Source organism: Belonocnema kinseyi, chromosome 1, assembly GCF_010883055.1.
Source record: "Belonocnema kinseyi isolate 2016_QV_RU_SX_M_011 chromosome 1, B_treatae_v1, whole genome shotgun sequence".
In the NCBI taxonomy this organism is placed as follows: Eukaryota; Metazoa; Arthropoda; class Insecta; order Hymenoptera; family Cynipidae; genus Belonocnema; species Belonocnema kinseyi.
This window is the reverse complement of record NC_046657.1, coordinates 112227651-112235861: the sequence shown is the minus strand read 5'-3', so window position 1 is coordinate 112235861 and position 8211 is coordinate 112227651. Positions and strand designations below refer to the sequence as shown.

Genomic DNA, 8211 nt, shown 5'->3' with positions numbered 1-8211 from the left:
TTAATAAGCTAATCTCTCTGTAATTATTGCACTCGCTTTTATCTCCCTTTCTCTTGTATATTGGTACGATAATCGCTTTTTTCCAATCGTCTGGGACGTCTCTCACCTCGAAACATAAATTTATCAATTCGCACACTCTATGTGGTATGTACTCGCCACCGTGTTTAAGCATTTCAGCGATAATACCGTCTACCCCGACAGCCTTACCGTTTTTAAAGTTCTTAATTATATCCCTAACCTAAGTGACACAGACTTTCTCAATTGAGTTTTCCATCGCATCGTGTTCAACATCGAAGTTGTGGTGTCCTATAGCTTCATCTCCGAATTGTGTCCTGAAATAGTCTCTGAATGCCTCTAGTATTCCGTCTGCATTATATACCATTTCCCCCAACTATTTCTCATGTTGACAACTTCTGTACTTTTGTTTCCTTTCATTTTTTTATAAAGTAGTTTCCTGCTTCCTTCAAAGTCGTTTTCTATTTTCTTATCTTCTGCTCTAATTGTTCTTTAACTTCTTTAACTAATCGTTTAAGTATCCTGTTTTCGCGTCTATAATCATTTCTACGTCTATTTCTTACTTCATTGCTAAGACCTGCGATGTTCAAAGTTCTCTTCTACGCTTCTCTTTTTGCTTTTTGAGCAGCCTGAATTTCATCATTCCATCACGCATCACCAGACATTCTTCCTACAACTGCGGTACCACACACTTCGATCGTACATCTAACAAGGATATCCCGTAACATTGTCCAGGCGCACTCTATATCTTTGTTTTTTATACGGTCCTCCCATGTTGCCCTATCTATGCTTTCGACTATCTTATTTTGGAAATCTATGCGCACATCCGGTTTCTGTAGTTTCTCAATTTTGATTCGCGTTTGTTTTGCTTTCTTGGTTCTCTTTTTTCTCCATCATCGACCTAAGTTAATTTTTGAGATCACAAGGTAATGATCAGTATTGCATTCAGGACCCCTCATGACTCTTGTATCTTTGACTAACTCTCTTAGTCTTTCATCCGCAACAAAAAAAGTCAATTATACTGCGGCTATTTCCTTTAGACCAGGTGTACATGTGGATCATTTTATGCCTAAACCTAGTATTTGTAATAAACAGACCCCTTTCTAAGCAAAGACCAACTAATTTATTTCCGTTATAGTTTATTCTTGGATCCCCAAAATTACCTAATACTCTTTCTGTATCCTGATTTTGGATGCCCACCCAGCCGTTCATGTCTCCTAGTAGAATTACTCTTTCCCCATGTTCGAAAATGTTTATTGTGTCATTTAAAGTATCCCAGAAGGCGCCTTTTACTTCTCTAAGATCACTATCAACCGGCGCGTAGCATGCTATGATAAATAGTCTTCTGATTCCTACTTTCATTCTAGCCCACAGCAGTCTGGGAGACACGAAACCATGGTCTCCGAGATGCTGCTTTGCTCTTTCATTCAAAATCAGACCTACTCCTTGTTTACCATGTGATTCACAGTCTACTCCTGACCATATTTCAAATCCTCCTTTCAACACGCCGCTTTTTATGTCTTTGGTTTCGCATCCCTTTTTCTTTGTTTCAGACACACATAAAATGTCTAGTTTCTTCACGTTCATAGTTTCACGCAATTCTTTTACCTTTAGATCATTTACGCCCCTAGCATTCCAAACACCCAGTCTCCATTCGTCGCCTGAAACATGACCTTTAGATTTTCCGTGTGCATGCCTATTGTCATTAAATGTTCCGAGGCTTTCAGATGCTATTTTGTAGTTTGTATTATTCATTGTTTAGATTATACGCCTAACTATCACCTTTATGCTATAAGTTTATTTTCTGAGTCGAAATCATGCCAAAGTTAAGTAGCAAATCGTCATATGGTGGAGATTGTAGTTATAACGTCAGTCCCACCAAAAACTTCGGTTAATAAGGGAGGGTTGGGAGAGGGGGGAGGTGAATATAAATAATACGAGATATCTAAGTCAAGTGAACAGGTATGGCTGTTTTTGCAAAAAGCAGTTTATGCTCTGAATACAAAATGGGATAAAAAAGCGACTCGCGTTACAGCACTTCTGGCAGCGGTAAAAGACATGTAAACAATTCCTTTAGCGTTTAGAAACTCGCATGGATGGACACCTTTCTTTCTTCAAAACTTAGTCATGCGACAAATTTAAGTAAGATAAAATGAAATAGTTGATTTAATTTTTACGGTGAAGAAATAAGAAATTAATATCAATATGTTTCTTTGCTACATTTGTGGGCTGACACTTGAAACTTCAAGTCTTTTACTGCTTCATTTCAAAAGTTCTCACTTTACTGCTTCTCAAAACAAATACATATGCAAACAAGAAAATTGCACCAATGTTTTTCATAGTTCCCATGCTTTCAAGAAGCATCTTGACAGAAAGCATAGTATTCCAAAAGAAAAAAATTTACGTGAATTTTTCCGTACGTCTTCTAATATTAAAATACAATCTACTTTTCTTCCATTATTGTCAAAAGAATCTAATATAACTACCCCAGATGCGAAAGAATTTCTGAAAAATGTAGAAATGACTACTGCACAATTTAAGAATGTAATTATAGATTTAGCGAGACTTTTCGCAGCTCACATGCATAATCAAAAAGCAGTACCACGTAATATTGTTAAAAACTGCATAAATTTTATAAAGGAATTTTTTGAGTGTGGGATTTTTAATATTTTGAAAGATAAAGTTTTTAGTATCTTAGAAAGTGGATGTTCAGTCATGAGTCATTCAGTCAAGAGTCATGTTCAATATTGCTAAAAACCCTTTTGAAGATCTTGATTCGGAATACAAAAGAAAAAAATATTTGAGGAAAATCAAATATTTCATTGAACCTGAGTCATATATAATTGGAGATGCTAATACCTACAAAATAATTGATGGAGTTAAATCGGAGGAGCCTATCAATGTCCAGGGTCAAATTATTTCAGTAAAAAGAGTACTTAAAGTTTTTCTCAGTTTACCCGGGTTCTTAGACATAGTTTTAAATTACATCGATTACCTATGTAATGAAATAGATTCGCAATCTTTGTGCAATATTGTCCATGGAAAATTATGGCGTAAAGTTAGAGAGAAATTTGGAAAGAAAATGGTAATTCCTCTCATAATATACTTCGATGAGTACGAAACAAATAATTCTCAAGGTTCTCATACTGGGGTTGATAAGATAGGAGCGACATCCCAAGTGCGAATTGCCGGAGCTGAATACACGGCCCAGCGTTGGTCCAATTTTGGCAGCCAAAGGTAGGCTAAAGTTATTGGGCCAATATCAGCATTTTAATCGGCCCAGTGTTGAGCCAGTGCTGGCGGCCTATATTGGCTATTTATATTTGCCAATCCTCCACCGATGCTTGGCCCAGAATCGGCACTTTATTTCACCAAGTCTCACTTTTAGCACCTAATAAACAAATCTTACACGAAACATAAAAAAAAATTTTATCATGAAATATCGACAAAGTTTACGATGAGATTTGTTAAGTTCTGTCATTAAAATTTTTTAATGTTAATGAAAAATGACATTTCCTGCCATTGCAAAAAGTTGTAAAGTAGGCTACAACGGAAAAAAACGAAATATTACGCGAAGAAAAATTCTAATCGATTAAAATTATTTATTTAAAAATTATTGTACTTATATTCCTGTTAACAGTTCGTGTATTTTGCATTTACACAACGTCGCATAATATTAAATAATTAGAAAAACAGAGCTTAAAATTTGGTTCTTTAACTTTTCTGTACTGCAGCTTATGAGAATGGCTTTTCACAGAGTTTCAACTTGTCGGTTAAGCGCAGTGGTTAGCACTCCCAACTTCGATACCTCGTAGCGTCAGAAATTTTATTTGTAATATAATTTTCAAAATGTAATATATGTATTCAATCTAAACAGGAGCATTAATATTTATATTCAAAGTACTCGCAATCAAGTAATATTTATTTTTTAAATAACTTTTTTATCATATCCTTAAACCTTAGACTATAGCAGTATTGGTAGCCAGTCTTGGGCCGACAATGACAGCCAGGCCTTGGCTGCCAATTCAAGGCCATAGTTATCAATCCGGCAATGGCGCGACGATGGCAGCTAAGTTTGGTCCAATACTGGTACCCAGTGTTGGGCCGACAATGGCAGCCAAACCTTGGCTGCCAAGTGCAAGCCATAGTTATCATTCCGTCATTGGCGCGATAATGGCAGCCGAGCTTCGGCAATATTTTTGCCGACTATGGCCCAAGGTTGGGCCGTATGCAACTCCGCACTTGGGATACTTTATGTTACCCACATTACCTCCACAGTTTCAGTCGACATTAAAGCACATTTTTTTAACTTTATTATTCCGTGACAGTGACAGAAAAGTGCATGGAAACAGAGCGGCTTTTAGTGAATGGATTATTAAACTGTGGTTTTGTTGAAAGATTCTCAGGGAATCATGTCTGTCGTATATGCATGGTTGCAAAAGAACTACTGAGAAGGCAAACTGAAGAGGATCCTCATCAAGATAGTTTTCTTGATTCAGTGCACGATTTCTGGGAAAGTGTCTCTCCATACGATTTGAGTGCAATGCTATTACATTATTTAAGCATTAAACTTTTCTCGATAGAAGATATCAATGATTGAATTATGGCTTTCAGTTATGACCCCGTAGATAAAGGAATTCCGGTCCCATACTTAAAGAAGGAAAAATTAAAACAAAATAGACTCGAATTTTCAGCTTCGGAAACTTTAAATTTTGTAAAATATCTTGGACTAATAATAGGAGATTGTATTCCAGAGAACGACGAATATTGGAATTTGTACTTAATTCTGCGAAATATTGGTGACTTATTAAGCTTAAGATATTTTAATAGGGACTGTATTGTACTTTTAAAAACACTGATTACCGAACATCACGAAGTTTACAGATCTTATTGGTCTTATTGGCCAGTTAGAAATTTTTGGTGTATGAGACCAGAGGCTAAACATAAAGCTTCTAAGGTAGCTTATTTATCATAAGGTAGCTCATTTATCAAATTCACGTGTTAATTCACCATATACGGTTGCTCTCAGGCACCAATTTCAGCAGTGCTACAGCTTTATGTTTAAAGACTCCTTGATTGATAAAGTGGAATATGGACATGCTGAAGTAATTACTGATGAAAAATTGGCAAATATATGCCAAATTTTGGCCACTGATTTCTATATAAATACCGATATCAAATCAGTATCGTGGAATACTATTGAAAATAGCAAGTACCAGTCGTTGAAATATTATTAAATTTAGAATATAATTATACTTTTATCATTAAAAAAAAAATTACTGTAGGCTGGTCATCTCACGTAAACGCATTCAAAGTAAAATTAAGTAATGATTTATTATCGATCAGTCATAGTAAACTTTTCAACAAATTTCCGACTTGTGTTCAAAACTCAGCAGATGGAAATTACTTTGTGGTGTATAATGATTTCTAAAATAGACTTACAAATATTAGTTAATTTTACTAAAAATTTCCAAACGTGCGAGATCTAAAAGCGCTGCGTATAGTGGCCAATTTTATGAACTTAATTTTCTCCTATTTTAGGATTTTTTCGGTTTGAAGTTTCGCTCTACATCCCTGTTTATTCAAAATAGCTATAATGCATCGTTCTTGCAACAGACGACGTTTTCATATATTTAAAAGTAGTAGCGTATATTTGCAATGTAACGATTAGATTAGTATCGGATATAAAAATACAGAACTTGATATGATATAGTATTAAAAATTAATACAACAAGACTGCGTATAGTACGATTCTACTTTTAAGCAAGATAATTATTATATAGAGCATATAATGGCAGAGTTCTAGATATGTATTGTGTCAACCAAAAATAATATTTGTAGCTTAATTGTTTTGGCGTTTGTCGACAGAAGTATAATGTTCTTGAAACTCGAATAAATAATTTAATTTAAAGATAAAAATCCACTTTTCAATTTTATTATCAAATACACCATTTTTATAGTAAGATTTATATCAAGTACTTTATTTTAAATATACAATAATTAATTAATTTACACGTAAAAATTAATTCATTTTTTTGAATAAAATAATTTATTCTTCTGAAAAATGTTCAGGGATATTTTCTTTGTGAGAGAGTAAATAATATACAACTTTAGATTATTATTTCCTAATAGCAACTATATTACGTATAGTTTTCGTATCTTATAATTTTGTATCTTAAGTAAATTATTTAATAGGCTTAAAAGAATTATCAATTTGAAATGAATATATATTTCTTTATTTTAAACTCAAAATTTAGTTGAATAGTATAAAATTTTTCTTTTCATACAATAATTTAAGGAGATGCAAAAAGGTAATTTATTTCCTTAAATGAATAACGTATTCGTTTTCAAAGTGTTTTTAAAGATATTTTTTACAGAGTCGTAATGAACTTTAGTTTCCTTTTTAAAATAAAAAAATAAACTGTATATTATTTACGGCTCTGTAAAAAATATCTTTAAAAACACTTTGAAAACGAATACATTATTCATGTAAGGAAATATATTACCTTTTTGCATTTACTTAAATTTTTGTATGGAAAGAAAAAATGTATGCTATTAACTAAATTTTGATTTAAAACAAAGAAATATATAATAATTTCAAATTGATAATTCTGTTAAGCCTAATAAATTATTTACTCAAGATACAAAATTATTGCTTTGATTAAAAAAAAACTTGTGTTGTTCCGATAAAATATTTCTTTAAATTAAATAAATATTGAAGTTCAATGAAGTAAATGTTTTTTTTTAATTAAAGAAAAATGTGCATTGCAACAATATAAGTTTTTTTTAAATTAATGAAATTTATGTTCAAACTAAAGAAATTTTTAATTGAAATAAAGAATTTGTTGTTAAAGTTAAAGAAAAAATGTCATTCAAACAGTAAAACATTCTGTTGAACAACAAAAAGCAAGGCCAAAATTTTCAACAAAAAAAAGTTGAATTTTTATCCAAAAAAATCTCAGTTTTACTTTTCGGCATAAAAATATGAGTTTTAAATGAGAAAAAAGTATCTATGTGAATATTTTCATTTTCTACCCAAAAATATGAATTTTCTTTAAAACAGTTGAATTTTTGACAGATAAGAAAAAAGACTTTAATACAAAATTCTTAAATTTTAAACCAAACCGTTGAATTTGTATCGAATAAAGATGCAATTTATAGTCAAATACATTTTTTTTTAACAGAAAGAGAAATTTTCGAAAAATAGTTGAATTTTCAAACAAGTAAAAAAATTTGTAAGTAAAAAGGTAATAATATAGAAAAAGCCACTGCAAACAAATAAATATAAATACAAGGCAAACAAATCACTAACAAGAATATTATACCATGCGGTTACTGCAAGACTTTATTTGTAATTTTCTCTAATTTCCCACTGACCAATTTTTCATTTTCCCTGACCATATTAATATTCAAAGAGCAAAATCATAAACTTGCAAAATTTATAACCTAGAATCTTTTATAAACAAAATAAACTAATTTCAAATTAAAAATGAAAAAATTTCAAATTTATTTTACTTGACAGTTTCCCTAACCAATAAAATTCCCTGACTTAAAAAAAAAAAATTGTTATTAGCCAGATTCGTTTTTACTCACCAGGTTTCTTCAGCGTGTGGTGTTCCGACCAATTTTGTACAAGAATAAAATGCTCCCCTTACGTAAAAAATCAAAACAAAATCTTTCCCACACGCCGATTACCACCAATACTGAATCTTCATGCTTCGTCTGCTAGCTGCACGCGCTCGAGAAGCGAGGAGTGCGCATGGAACTGCGCATTTCTTTACGTCACGATCACTAAAATTTCTTTTACCATTTAGGAATTTTAGGAAAATATTCGCAATTTTCAGAAACCGCTTCTAAAGTTAAAAAAAAATTTAGTAAATTTACTATAAAAGTTACGGAATTCCATTTTCAGCAACCTAATTTCGTAAATTTCAGTTACTTTAGTATCTTAAATGTGTCGGAATTTTCCGAAAATTTCTAACTGTGCAGCAAATAACTTTACTTAAAAGTAAAGTTTGATCGTAATCATACATGGGCCTCGTTCAACTAAATCGACGTGAAATTTAATAATCTTTCTAAAGTTTTTTTTAAAAATAAATCTTTCTAACCTAATTTATTGCTGAGATAACTACCAAAAAATCTTTTTAGTAGCCTGACAATTCTGGCCGATACTGTACGCATTTCACAACATTGAAA

General features: G+C 32.1%; 1 protein-coding gene across 1 annotated transcript in view; it reads right to left on the bottom strand.

The window, feature by feature from the left end:
- Nucleotides 1-7648, bottom strand: part of LOC117174495 — a 231936-nt gene extending 224288 nt beyond the window's left edge. The window contains exon 1 of the mRNA XM_033363690.1: nucleotides 7609-7648. The gene's annotated coding sequence lies outside the window, so the exon portion shown is untranslated. The remainder of the gene's footprint in view (nucleotides 1-7608) is intronic.
- Nucleotides 7649-8211: the final 563 nt, after the last annotated feature.